General features: G+C 38.0%; 16 non-coding genes across 16 annotated transcripts; all 16 read right to left on the reverse strand.

Annotated features, from left to right (window-relative positions):
- Positions 1 to 669: 669 nt before the first annotated feature.
- On the reverse strand, positions 670 to 742 carry TRNAR-CCU (transfer RNA arginine (anticodon CCU)). Its single transcript has one exon. It is a non-coding gene; the product is annotated as a tRNA-Arg (tRNA).
- Positions 743 to 1,210: 468 nt separating this feature from the next.
- On the reverse strand, positions 1,211 to 1,303 carry TRNAI-UAU (transfer RNA isoleucine (anticodon UAU)). The gene is given in 2 exon segments: positions 1,211 to 1,246; positions 1,266 to 1,303. It is a non-coding gene; the product is annotated as a tRNA-Ile (tRNA).
- A 939-nt stretch (positions 1,304 to 2,242) lies between these two features.
- Positions 2,243 to 2,315, reverse strand: TRNAR-CCU (transfer RNA arginine (anticodon CCU)). The gene has a single exon. It is a non-coding gene; the product is annotated as a tRNA-Arg (tRNA).
- Positions 2,316 to 2,783: 468 nt separating this feature from the next.
- TRNAI-UAU (transfer RNA isoleucine (anticodon UAU)) lies at positions 2,784 to 2,876 on the reverse strand. The gene is given in 2 exon segments: positions 2,784 to 2,819; positions 2,839 to 2,876. It is a non-coding gene; the product is annotated as a tRNA-Ile (tRNA).
- A 937-nt stretch (positions 2,877 to 3,813) lies between these two features.
- On the reverse strand, positions 3,814 to 3,886 carry TRNAR-CCU (transfer RNA arginine (anticodon CCU)). The gene has a single exon. It is a non-coding gene; the product is annotated as a tRNA-Arg (tRNA).
- A 468-nt stretch (positions 3,887 to 4,354) lies between these two features.
- TRNAI-UAU (transfer RNA isoleucine (anticodon UAU)) lies at positions 4,355 to 4,447 on the reverse strand. Its single transcript is given in 2 exon segments — positions 4,355 to 4,390; positions 4,410 to 4,447. It is a non-coding gene; the product is annotated as a tRNA-Ile (tRNA).
- Positions 4,448 to 5,386: 939 nt separating this feature from the next.
- On the reverse strand, positions 5,387 to 5,459 carry TRNAR-CCU (transfer RNA arginine (anticodon CCU)). The gene has a single exon. It is a non-coding gene; the product is annotated as a tRNA-Arg (tRNA).
- A 468-nt stretch (positions 5,460 to 5,927) lies between these two features.
- Positions 5,928 to 6,020, reverse strand: TRNAI-UAU (transfer RNA isoleucine (anticodon UAU)). Its single transcript is given in 2 exon segments — positions 5,928 to 5,963; positions 5,983 to 6,020. It is a non-coding gene; the product is annotated as a tRNA-Ile (tRNA).
- A 933-nt stretch (positions 6,021 to 6,953) lies between these two features.
- On the reverse strand, positions 6,954 to 7,026 carry TRNAR-CCU (transfer RNA arginine (anticodon CCU)). The gene has a single exon. It is a non-coding gene; the product is annotated as a tRNA-Arg (tRNA).
- A 468-nt stretch (positions 7,027 to 7,494) lies between these two features.
- Positions 7,495 to 7,587, reverse strand: TRNAI-UAU (transfer RNA isoleucine (anticodon UAU)). Its single transcript is given in 2 exon segments — positions 7,495 to 7,530; positions 7,550 to 7,587. It is a non-coding gene; the product is annotated as a tRNA-Ile (tRNA).
- Positions 7,588 to 8,518: 931 nt separating this feature from the next.
- TRNAR-CCU (transfer RNA arginine (anticodon CCU)) lies at positions 8,519 to 8,591 on the reverse strand. The gene has a single exon. It is a non-coding gene; the product is annotated as a tRNA-Arg (tRNA).
- Positions 8,592 to 9,059: 468 nt separating this feature from the next.
- TRNAI-UAU (transfer RNA isoleucine (anticodon UAU)) lies at positions 9,060 to 9,152 on the reverse strand. The gene is given in 2 exon segments: positions 9,060 to 9,095; positions 9,115 to 9,152. It is a non-coding gene; the product is annotated as a tRNA-Ile (tRNA).
- Positions 9,153 to 10,093: 941 nt separating this feature from the next.
- On the reverse strand, positions 10,094 to 10,166 carry TRNAR-CCU (transfer RNA arginine (anticodon CCU)). Its single transcript has one exon. It is a non-coding gene; the product is annotated as a tRNA-Arg (tRNA).
- Positions 10,167 to 10,634: 468 nt separating this feature from the next.
- Positions 10,635 to 10,727, reverse strand: TRNAI-UAU (transfer RNA isoleucine (anticodon UAU)). The gene is given in 2 exon segments: positions 10,635 to 10,670; positions 10,690 to 10,727. It is a non-coding gene; the product is annotated as a tRNA-Ile (tRNA).
- Positions 10,728 to 11,668: 941 nt separating this feature from the next.
- Positions 11,669 to 11,741, reverse strand: TRNAR-CCU (transfer RNA arginine (anticodon CCU)). The gene has a single exon. It is a non-coding gene; the product is annotated as a tRNA-Arg (tRNA).
- A 468-nt stretch (positions 11,742 to 12,209) lies between these two features.
- Positions 12,210 to 12,302, reverse strand: TRNAI-UAU (transfer RNA isoleucine (anticodon UAU)). Its single transcript is given in 2 exon segments — positions 12,210 to 12,245; positions 12,265 to 12,302. It is a non-coding gene; the product is annotated as a tRNA-Ile (tRNA).
- Between the last annotated feature and the right edge of the window lie 780 nt (positions 12,303 to 13,082).

The following is a 13,082-nucleotide window of genomic DNA, read 5'->3' on the forward strand; positions in this document are numbered from 1 at the left end:
TTGACACTTTATTTTGTATTGAAGCATCTAATGAGCGTGTGCACAAATTCTTAGGAATTCAGGGGCTGCAGGGTCAGCTGTGACATCACGGCCAGCTGTGACATCACCTTTTGTGATTCCTAGATCCTGTGTTAACAGCTGTGTACAGAGGTGCTATCAGTCATTATAACCCTACCTCTGATATTAAGAAAACGGCTTTAGAAGGACAGCCCCAGTAGCCAGTGTGAAAATTGCAAGATTATTAATTTTGTTTTTTAATAAAGAGCATTACATGAAAAAAATTGTCAAAAATGACATATATATATATATATATATATACATACTTTGTTTTACATTTATTATTTTATATTTTGATCTTTAAAATATTGTTTGTTTAAATGCATAGCCATAGCTTAGTAGAAAGTATACTCTTTGGTATTTGGGGCATGAATGAAGATGAAAGCAATGGACTGTGTGTTTTAACAAGATGCTATATTTTGCCGCCCTACAAAGTAGATACTACTCTGTTGCACGTTAACACTTCTCTCAGTACATGGAAATGATCTTTCGAAAAGGGCAGAGGTTTGCAAGAACTAATTTACAGGCAAACAAGACTGTATGGCAGTCAAATAGTTGTCATCTTCACCCTAAACTTTCCATGAGGTGTTGTTGAAAATGGAGCTCAACAAGCACCCCGGATGGGACTCGAACCCACAATCCCTGGCTTAGGAGGCCAGTGCCTTATCCATTAGGCCACCGGGGCAGCACGAGCAAGTGTTGACATTGCGCATTGCTGTTCCCTAACAGTGAAGCGATCATTTTTGATTGAGTTCTCAAGAATGATCTTGTAAGTTTGAACTCCAACTTGAAAAGATCCATAAGCACATGCATCTTTATTTTAGATGAGAGCAAGGGCTACCTTTGGAGGGTGGTTTTTATCTCTTAGCCAGTGTACATTATTAATGCCGATGAAGGAAAGTATATTGGACAGCCAGAAGCCTTAAAAACGAAATATATCTTCCACATTTCCCTTTCAATCACGGTACTAGATTATGGTGGGACTTACAAGACTTTTCGAACCTGCGGCAATTTTTAAAAAAAAAATACCGCAAAAAACAAAGAGCTCTTTGGAATTTCTCTCTTAATCATGGGACTAGATCGTCGACGGGTTCAAGACACTTTGCCCAACTACTTCAGTAGTAAAAAATACTAAAGGAAGGCAAGAAACAAATGCTCCAGGTGAGGGTTGAACTCACAACCTCGGCATTGCTCAACAGTTACTGCTTTATAAGTACCGCGCGCTGACCGATTGCGCCACTGGAGCCGTCGTGGTAGAGCCGTACAGCATAAAGAAAGAAATAAGATCAATTTGAATGGGAATGTTTCTTCACTAAATTAACTTTTGTTGAAAACAGGTTTTGTGGGGTTTTATTGGAATGTTTTGAGAATAGATATATTAGCATAATACAATCGTTATTACAAATAAAAATTAGACATTTTAGAATTTGTACACTGGCCGCTGGGTCTTTATCAACTCAAACATTCTGTTTTTTTTAAGGAAATGCACATGTGCGTTTGCTGCAATGAACAGACTTTGACACTTTATTTTGTATTGAAGCATCTAATGAGCGTGTGCACAAATTCTTAGGAATTCAGGGGCTGCAGGGTCAGCTGTGACATCACGGCCAGCTGTGACATCACCTTTTGTGATTCCTAGATCCTGTGTTAACAGCTGTGTACAGAGGTGCTATCAGTCATTATAACCCTACCTCTGATATTAAGAAAACGGCTTTAGAAGGACAGCCCCAGTAGCCAGTGTGAAAATTGCAAGATTATTAATTTTGTTTTTTAATAAAGAGCATTACATGAAAAAAATTGTCAAAAATGACATATATATATATATATATATATACATACTTTGTTTTACATTTATTATTTTATATTTTGATCTTTAAAATATTGTTTGTTTAAATGCATAGCCATAGCTTAGTAGAAAGTATACTCTTTGGTATTTGGGGCATGAATGAAGATGAAAGCAATGGACTGTGTGTTTTAACAAGATGCTATATTTTGCCGCCCTACAAAGTAGATACTACTCTGTTGCACGTTAACACTTCTCTCAGTACATGGAAATGATCTTTCGAAAAGGGCAGAGGTTTGCAAGAACTAATTTACAGGCAAACAAGACTGTATGGCAGTCAAATAGTTGTCATCTTCACCCTAAACTTTCCATGAGGTGTTGTTGAAAATGGAGCTCAACAAGCACCCCGGATGGGACTCGAACCCACAATCCCTGGCTTAGGAGGCCAGTGCCTTATCCATTAGGCCACCGGGGCAGCACGAGCAAGTGTTGACATTGCGCATTGCTGTTCCCTAACAGTGAAGCGATCATTTTTGATTGAGTTCTCAAGAATGATCTTGTAAGTTTGAACTCCAACTTGAAAAGATCCATAAGCACATGCATCTTTATTTTAGATGAGAGCAAGGGCTACCTTTGGAGGGTGGTTTTTATCTCTTAGCCAGTGTACATTATTAATGCCGATGAAGGAAAGTATATTGGACAGCCAGAAGCCTTAAAAACGAAATATATCTTCCACATTTCCCTTTCAATCACGGTACTAGATTATGGTGGGACTTACAAGACTTTTCGAACCTGCGGCAATTTTTAAAAAAAAAATACCGCAAAAAACAAAGAGCTCTTTGGAATTTCTCTCTTAATCATGGGACTAGATCGTCGACGGGTTCAAGACACTTTGCCCAACTACTTCAGTAGTAAAAAATACTAAAGGAAGGCAAGAAACAAATGCTCCAGGTGAGGGTTGAACTCACAACCTCGGCATTGCTCAACAGTTACTGCTTTATAAGTACCGCGCGCTGACCGATTGCGCCACTGGAGCCGTCGTGGTAGAGCCGTACAGCATAAAGAAAGAAATAAGATCAATTTGAATGGGAATGTTTCTTCACTAAATTAACTTTTGTTGAAAACAGGTTTTGTGGGGTTTTATTGGAATGTTTTGAGAATAGATATATTAGCATAATACAATCGTTATTACAAATAAAAATTAGACATTTTAGAATTTGTACACTGGCCGCTGGGTCTTTATCAACTCAAACATTCTGTTTTTTTTAAGGAAATGCACATGTGCGTTTGCTGCAATGAACAGACTTTGACACTTTATTTTGTATTGAAGCATCTAATGAGCGTGTGCACAAATTCTTAGGAATTCAGGGGCTGCAGGGTCAGCTGTGACATCACGGCCAGCTGTGACATCACCTTTTGTGATTCCTAGATCCTGTGTTAACAGCTGTGTACAGAGGTGCTATCAGTCATTATAACCCTACCTCTGATATTAAGAAAACGGCTTTAGAAGGACAGCCCCAGTAGCCAGTGTGAAAATTGCAAGATTATTAATTTTGTTTTTTAATAAAGAGCATTACATGAAAAAAATTGTCAAAAATGACATATATATATATATATATATACATACTTTGTTTTACATTTATTATTTTATATTTTGATCTTTAAAATATTGTTTGTTTAAATGCATAGCCATAGCTTAGTAGAAAGTATACTCTTTGGTATTTGGGGCATGAATGAAGATGAAAGCAATGGACTGTGTGTTTTAACAAGATGCTATATTTTGCCGCCCTACAAAGTAGATACTACTCTGTTGCACGTTAACACTTCTCTCAGTACATGGAAATGATCTTTCGAAAAGGGCAGAGGTTTGCAAGAACTAATTTACAGGCAAACAAGACTGTATGGCAGTCAAATAGTTGTCATCTTCACCCTAAACTTTCCATGAGGTGTTGTTGAAAATGGAGCTCAACAAGCACCCCGGATGGGACTCGAACCCACAATCCCTGGCTTAGGAGGCCAGTGCCTTATCCATTAGGCCACCGGGGCAGCACGAGCAAGTGTTGACATTGCGCATTGCTGTTCCCTAACAGTGAAGCGATCATTTTTGATTGAGTTCTCAAGAATGATCTTGTAAGTTTGAACTCCAACTTGAAAAGATCCATAAGCACATGCATCTTTATTTTAGATGAGAGCAAGGGCTACCTTTGGAGGGTGGTTTTTATCTCTTAGCCAGTGTACATTATTAATGCCGATGAAGGAAAGTATATTGGACAGCCAGAAGCCTTAAAAACGAAATATATCTTCCACATTTCCCTTTCAATCACGGTACTAGATTATGGTGGGACTTACAAGACTTTTCGAACCTGCGGCAATTTTTAAAAAAAAAATACCGCAAAAAACAAAGAGCTCTTTGGAATTTCTCTCTTAATCATGGGACTAGATCGTCGACGGGTTCAAGACACTTTGCCCAACTACTTCAGTAGTAAAAAATACTAAAGGAAGGCAAGAAACAAATGCTCCAGGTGAGGGTTGAACTCACAACCTCGGCATTGCTCAACAGTTACTGCTTTATAAGTACCGCGCGCTGACCGATTGCGCCACTGGAGCCGTCGTGGTAGAGCCGTACAGCATAAAGAAAGAAATAAGATCAATTTGAATGGGAATGTTTCTTCACTAAATTAACTTTTGTTGAAAACAGGTTTTGTGGGGTTTTATTGGAATGTTTTGAGAATAGATATATTAGCATAATACAATCGTTATTACAAATAAAAATTAGACATTTTAGAATTTGTACACTGGCCGCTGGGTCTTTATCAACTCAAACATTCTGTTTTTTTTAAGGAAATGCACATGTGCGTTTGCTGCAATGAACAGACTTTGACACTTTATTTTGTATTGAAGCATCTAATGAGCGTGTGCACAAATTCTTAGGAATTCAGGGGCTGCAGGGTCAGCTGTGACATCACGGCCAGCTGTGACATCACCTTTTGTGATTCCTAGATCCTGTGTTAACAGCTGTGTACAGAGGTGCTATCAGTCATTATAACCCTACCTCTGATATTAAGAAAACGGCTTTAGAAGGACAGCCCCAGTAGCCAGTGTGAAAATTGCAAGATTATTAATTTTGTTTTTTAATAAAGAGCATTACATGAAAAAAATTGTCAAAAATGACATATATATATATATATATATATACATACTTTGTTTTACATTTATTATTTTATATTTTGATCTTTAAAATATTGTTTGTTTAAATGCATAGCCATAGCTTAGTAGAAAGTATACTCTTTGGTATTTGGGGCATGAATGAAGATGAAAGCAATGGACTGTGTGTTTTAACAAGATGCTATATTTTGCCGCCCTACAAAGTAGATACTACTCTGTTGCACGTTAACACTTCTCTCAGTACATGGAAATGATCTTTCGAAAAGGGCAGAGGTTTGCAAGAACTAATTTACAGGCAAACAAGACTGTATGGCAGTCAAATAGTTGTCATCTTCACCCTAAACTTTCCATGAGGTGTTGTTGAAAATGGAGCTCAACAAGCACCCCGGATGGGACTCGAACCCACAATCCCTGGCTTAGGAGGCCAGTGCCTTATCCATTAGGCCACCGGGGCAGCACGAGCAAGTGTTGACATTGCGCATTGCTGTTCCCTAACAGTGAAGCGATCATTTTTGATTGAGTTCTCAAGAATGATCTTGTAAGTTTGAACTCCAACTTGAAAAGATCCATAAGCACATGCATCTTTATTTTAGATGAGAGCAAGGGCTACCTTTGGAGGGTGGTTTTTATCTCTTAGCCAGTGTACATTATTAATGCCGATGAAGGAAAGTATATTGGACAGCCAGAAGCCTTAAAAACGAAATATATCTTCCACATTTCCCTTTCAATCACGGTACTAGATTATGGTGGGACTTACAAGACTTTTCGAACCTGCGGCAATTTTTAAAAAAAAAATACCGCAAAAAACAAAGAGCTCTTTGGAATTTCTCTCTTAATCATGGGACTAGATCGTCGACGGGTTCAAGACACTTTGCCCAACTACTTCAGTAGTAAAAAATACTAAAGGAAGGCAAGAAACAAATGCTCCAGGTGAGGGTTGAACTCACAACCTCGGCATTGCTCAACAGTTACTGCTTTATAAGTACCGCGCGCTGACCGATTGCGCCACTGGAGCCGTCGTGGTAGAGCCGTACAGCATAAAGAAAGAAATAAGATCAATTTGAATGGGAATGTTTCTTCACTAAATTAACTTTTGTTGAAAACAGGTTTTGTGGGGTTTTATTGGAATGTTTTGAGAATAGATATATTAGCATAATACAATCGTTATTACAAATAAAAATTAGACATTTTAGAATTTGTACACTGGCCGCTGGGTCTTTATCAACTCAAACATTCTGTTTTTTTTAAGGAAATGCACATGTGCGTTTGCTGCAATGAACAGACTTTGACACTTTATTTTGTATTGAAGCATCTAATGAGCGTGTGCACAAATTCTTAGGAATTCAGGGGCTGCAGGGTCAGCTGTGACATCACGGCCAGCTGTGACATCACCTTTTGTGATTCCTAGATCCTGTGTTAACAGCTGTGTACAGAGGTGCTATCAGTCATTATAACCCTACCTCTGATATTAAGAAAACGGCTTTAGAAGGACAGCCCCAGTAGCCAGTGTGAAAATTGCAAGATTATTAATTTTGTTTTTTAATAAAGAGCATTACATGAAAAAAATTGTCAAAAATGACATATATATATATATATACATACTTTGTTTTACATTTATTATTTTATATTTTGATCTTTAAAATATTGTTTGTTTAAATGCATAGCCATAGCTTAGTAGAAAGTATACTCTTTGGTATTTGGGGCATGAATGAAGATGAAAGCAATGGACTGTGTGTTTTAACAAGATGCTATATTTTGCCGCCCTACAAAGTAGATACTACTCTGTTGCACGTTAACACTTCTCTCAGTACATGGAAATGATCTTTTGAAAAGGGCAGAGGTTTGCAAGAACTAATTTACAGGCAAACAAGACTGTATGGCAGTCAAATAGTTGTCATCTTCACCCTAAACTTTCCATGAGGTGTTGTTGAAAATGGAGCTCAACAAGCACCCCGGATGGGACTCGAACCCACAATCCCTGGCTTAGGAGGCCAGTGCCTTATCCATTAGGCCACCGGGGCAGCACGAGCAAGTGTTGACATTGCGCATTGCTGTTCCCTAACAGTGAAGCGATCATTTTTGATTGAGTTCTCAAGAATGATCTTGTAAGTTTGAACTCCAACTTGAAAAGATCCATAAGCACATGCATCTTTATTTTAGATGAGAGCAAGGGCTACCTTTGGAGGGTGGTTTTTATCTCTTAGCCAGTGTACATTATTAATGCCGATGAAGGAAAGTATATTGGACAGCCAGAAGCCTTAAAAACGAAATATATCTTCCACATTTCCCTTTCAATCACGGTACTAGATTATGGTGGGACTTACAAGACTTTTCGAACCTGCGGCAATTTTTAAAAAAAAAATACCGCAAAAAACAAAGAGCTCTTTGGAATTTCTCTCTTAATCATGGGACTAGATCGTCGACGGGTTCAAGACACTTTGCCCAACTACTTCAGTAGTAAAAAATACTAAAGGAAGGCAAGAAACAAATGCTCCAGGTGAGGGTTGAACTCACAACCTCGGCATTGCTCAACAGTTACTGCTTTATAAGTACCGCGCGCTGACCGATTGCGCCACTGGAGCCGTCGTGGTAGAGCCGTACAGCATAAAGAAAGAAATAAGATCAATTTGAATGGGAATGTTTCTTCACTAAATTAACTTTTGTTGAAAACAGGTTTTGTGGGGTTTTATTGGAATGTTTTGAGAATAGATATATTAGCATAATACAATCGTTATTACAAATAAAAATTAGACATTTTAGAATTTGTACACTGGCCGCTGGGTCTTTATCAACTCAAACATTCTGTTTTTTTTAAGGAAATGCACATGTGCGTTTGCTGCAATGAACAGACTTTGACACTTTATTTTGTATTGAAGCATCTAATGAGCGTGTGCACAAATTCTTAGGAATTCAGGGGCTGCAGGGTCAGCTGTGACATCACGGCCAGCTGTGACATCACCTTTTGTGATTCCTAGATCCTGTGTTAACAGCTGTGTACAGAGGTGCTATCAGTCATTATAACCCTACCTCTGATATTAAGAAAACGGCTTTAGAAGGACAGCCCCAGTAGCCAGTGTGAAAATTGCAAGATTATTAATTTTGTTTTTTAATAAAGAGCATTACATGAAAAAAATTGTCAAAAATGACATATATATATATATACATACTTTGTTTTACATTTATTATTTTATATTTTGATCTTTAAAATATTGTTTGTTTAAATGCATAGCCATAGCTTAGTAGAAAGTATACTCTTTGGTATTTGGGGCATGAATGAAGATGAAAGCAATGGACTGTGTGTTTTAACAAGATGCTATATTTTGCCGCCCTACAAAGTAGATACTACTCTGTTGCACGTTAACACTTCTCTCAGTACATGGAAATGATCTTTCGAAAAGGGCAGAGGTTTGCAAGAACTAATTTACAGGCAAACAAGACTGTATGGCAGTCAAATAGTTGTCATCTTCACCCTAAACTTTCCATGAGGTGTTGTTGAAAATGGAGCTCAACAAGCACCCCGGATGGGACTCGAACCCACAATCCCTGGCTTAGGAGGCCAGTGCCTTATCCATTAGGCCACCGGGGCAGCACGAGCAAGTGTTGACATTGCGCATTGCTGTTCCCTAACAGTGAAGCGATCATTTTTGATTGAGTTCTCAAGAATGATCTTGTAAGTTTGAACTCCAACTTGAAAAGATCCATAAGCACATGCATCTTTATTTTAGATGAGAGCAAGGGCTACCTTTGGAGGGTGGTTTTTATCTCTTAGCCAGTGTACATTATTAATGCCGATGAAGGAAAGTATATTGGACAGCCAGAAGCCTTAAAAACGAAATATATCTTCCACATTTCCCTTTCAATCACGGTACTAGATTATGGTGGGACTTACAAGACTTTTCGAACCTGCGGCAATTTTTAAAAAAAAAATACCGCAAAAAACAAAGAGCTCTTTGGAATTTCTCTCTTAATCATGGGACTAGATCGTCGACGGGTTCAAGACACTTTGCCCAACTACTTCAGTAGTAAAAAATACTAAAGGAAGGCAAGAAACAAATGCTCCAGGTGAGGGTTGAACTCACAACCTCGGCATTGCTCAACAGTTACTGCTTTATAAGTACCGCGCGCTGACCGATTGCGCCACTGGAGCCGTCGTGGTAGAGCCGTACAGCATAAAGAAAGAAATAAGATCAATTTGAATGGGAATGTTTCTTCACTAAATTAACTTTTGTTGAAAACAGGTTTTGTGGGGTTTTATTGGAATGTTTTGAGAATAGATATATTAGCATAATACAATCGTTATTACAAATAAAAATTAGACATTTTAGAATTTGTACACTGGCCGCTGGGTCTTTATCAACTCAAACATTCTGTTTTTTTTAAGGAAATGCACATGTGCGTTTGCTGCAATGAACAGACTTTGACACTTTATTTTGTATTGAAGCATCTAATGAGCGTGTGCACAAATTCTTAGGAATTCAGGGGCTGCAGGGTCAGCTGTGACATCACGGCCAGCTGTGACATCACCTTTTGTGATTCCTAGATCCTGTGTTAACAGCTGTGTACAGAGGTGCTATCAGTCATTATAACCCTACCTCTGATATTAAGAAAACGGCTTTAGAAGGACAGCCCCAGTAGCCAGTGTGAAAATTGCAAGATTATTAATTTTGTTTTTTAATAAAGAGCATTACATGAAAAAAATTGTCAAAAATGACATATATATATATATATATATATATACATACTTTGTTTTACATTTATTATTTTATATTTTGATCTTTAAAATATTGTTTGTTTAAATGCATAGCCATAGCTTAGTAGAAAGTATACTCTTTGGTATTTGGGGCATGAATGAAGATGAAAGCAATGGACTGTGTGTTTTAACAAGATGCTATATTTTGCCGCCCTACAAAGTAGATACTACTCTGTTGCACGTTAACACTTCTCTCAGTACATGGAAATGATCTTTCGAAAAGGGCAGAGGTTTGCAAGAACTAATTTACAGGCAAACAAGACTGTATGGCAGTCAAATAGTTGTCATCTTCACCCTAAACTTTCCATGAGGTGTTGTTGAAAATGGAGCTCAACAAGCACCCCGGATGGGACTCGAACCCACAATCCCTGGCTTAGGAGGCCAGTGCCTTATCCATTAGGCCACCGGGGCAGCACGAGCAAGTGTTGACATTGCGCATTGCTGTTCCCTAACAGTGAAGCGATCATTTTTGATTGAGTTCTCAAGAATGATCTTGTAAGTTTGAACTCCAACTTGAAAAGATCCATAAGCACATGCATCTTTATTTTAGATGAGAGCAAGGGCTACCTTTGGAGGGTGGTTTTTATCTCTTAGCCAGTGTACATTATTAATGCCGATGAAGGAAAGTATATTGGACAGCCAGAAGCCTTAAAAACGAAATATATCTTCCACATTTCCCTTTCAATCACGGTACTAGATTATGGTGGGACTTACAAGACTTTTCGAACCTGCGGCAATTTTTAAAAAAAAAATACCGCAAAAAACAAAGAGCTCTTTGGAATTTCTCTCTTAATCATGGGACTAGATCGTCGACGGGTTCAAGACACTTTGCCCAACTACTTCAGTAGTAAAAAATACTAAAGGAAGGCAAGAAACAAATGCTCCAGGTGAGGGTTGAACTCACAACCTCGGCATTGCTCAACAGTTACTGCTTTATAAGTACCGCGCGCTGACCGATTGCGCCACTGGAGCCGTCGTGGTAGAGCCGTACAGCATAAAGAAAGAAATAAGATCAATTTGAATGGGAATGTTTCTTCACTAAATTAACTTTTGTTGAAAACAGGTTTTGTGGGGTTTTATTGGAATGTTTTGAGAATAGATATATTAGCATAATACAATCGTTATTACAAATAAAAATTAGACATTTTAGAATTTGTACACTGGCCGCTGGGTCTTTATCAACTCAAACATTCTGTTTTTTTTAAGGAAATGCACATGTGCGTTTGCTGCAATGAACAGACTTTGACACTTTATTTTGTATTGAAGCATCTAATGAGCGTGTGCACAAATTCTTAGGAATTCAGGGGCTGCAGGGTCAGCTGTGACATCACGGCCAGCTGTGACATCACCTTTTGTGATTCCTAGATCCTGTGTTAACAGCTGTGTACAGAGGTGCTATCAGTCATTATAACCCTACCTCTGATATTAAGAAAACGGCTTTAGAAGGACAGCCCCAGTAGCCAGTGTGAAAATTGCAAGATTATTAATTTTGTTTTTTAATAAAGAGCATTACATGAAAAAAATTGTCAAAAATGACATATATATATATATATATATATATACATACTTTGTTTTACATTTATTATTTTATATTTTGATCTTTAAAATATTGTTTGTTTAAATGCATAGCCATAGCTTAGTAGAAAGTATACTCTTTGGTATTTGGGGCATGAATGAAGATGAAAGCAATGGACTGTGTGTTTTAACAAGATGCTATATTTTGCCGCCCTACAAAGTAGATACTACTCTGTTGCACGTTAACACTTCTCTCAGTACATGGAAATGATCTTTCGAAAAGGGCAGAGGTTTGCAAGAACTAATTTACAGGCAAACAAGACTGTATGGCAGTCAAATAGTTGTCATCTTCACCCTAAACTTTCCATGAGGTGTTGTTGAAAATGGAGCTCAACAAGCACCCCGGATGGGACTCGAACCCACAATCCCTGGCTTAGGAGGCCAGTGCCTTATCCATTAGGCCACCGGGGCAGCACGAGCAAGTGTTGACATTGCGCATTGCTGTTCCCTAACAGTGAAGCGATCATTTTTGATTGAGTTCTCAAGAATGATCTTGTAAGTTTGAACTCCAACTTGAAAAGATCCATAAGCACATGCATCTTTATTTTAGATGAGAGCAAGGGCTACCTTTGGAGGGTGGTTTTTATCTCTTAGCCAGTGTACATTATTAATGCCGATGAAGGAAAGTATATTGGACAGCCAGAAGCCTTAAAAACGAAATATATCTTCCACATTTCCCTTTCAATCACGGTACTAGATTATGGTGGGACTTACAAGACTTTTCGAACCTGCGGCAATTTTTAAAAAAAAAATACCGCAAAAAACAAAGAGCTCTTTGGAATTTCTCTCTTAATCATGGGACTAGATCGTCGACGGGTTCAAGACACTTTGCCCAACTACTTCAGTAGTAAAAAATACTAAAGGAAGGCAAGAAACAAATGCTCCAGGTGAGGGTTGAACTCACAACCTCGGCATTGCTCAACAGTTACTGCTTTATAAGTACCGCGCGCTGACCGATTGCGCCACTGGAGCCGTCGTGGTAGAGCCGTACAGCATAAAGAAAGAAATAAGATCAATTTGAATGGGAATGTTTCTTCACTAAATTAACTTTTGTTGAAAACAGGTTTTGTGGGGTTTTATTGGAATGTTTTGAGAATAGATATATTAGCATAATACAATCGTTATTACAAATAAAAATTAGACATTTTAGAATTTGTACACTGGCCGCTGGGTCTTTATCAACTCAAACATTCTGTTTTTTTTAAGGAAATGCACATGTGCGTTTGCTGCAATGAACAGACTTTGACACTTTATTTTGTATTGAAGCATCTAATGAGCGTGTGCACAAATTCTTAGGAATTCAGGGGCTGCAGGGTCAGCTGTGACATCACGGCCAGCTGTGACATCACCTTTTGTGATTCCTAGATCCTGTGTTAACAGCTGTGTACAGAGGTGCTATCAGTCATTATAACCCTACCTCTGATATTAAGAAAACGGCTTTAGAAGGACAGCCCCAGTAGCCAGTGTGAAAATTGCAAGATTATTAATTTTGTTTTTTAATAAAGAGCATTACATGAAAAAAATTGTCAAAAATGACATATATATATATATATATATACATACTTTGTTTTACATTTATTATTTTATATTTTGATCTTTAAAATATTGTTTGTTTAAATGCATAGCCATAGCTTAGTAGAAAGTATACTCTTTGGTATTTGGGGCATGAATGAAGATGAAAGCAATGGACTGTGTGTTTTAACAAGATGCTATATTTTGCCGCCCTACAAAGTAGATACTACTCTGTTGCAC

This window comes from Phyllobates terribilis, unplaced genomic scaffold (genome assembly GCF_046119375.1).
Source record: "Phyllobates terribilis strain yellow unplaced genomic scaffold, ASM4611937v1 Scaffold_11__3_contigs__length_659146591, whole genome shotgun sequence".
Lineage (NCBI taxonomy): Eukaryota > Metazoa > Chordata > Amphibia > Anura > Dendrobatidae > Phyllobates > Phyllobates terribilis.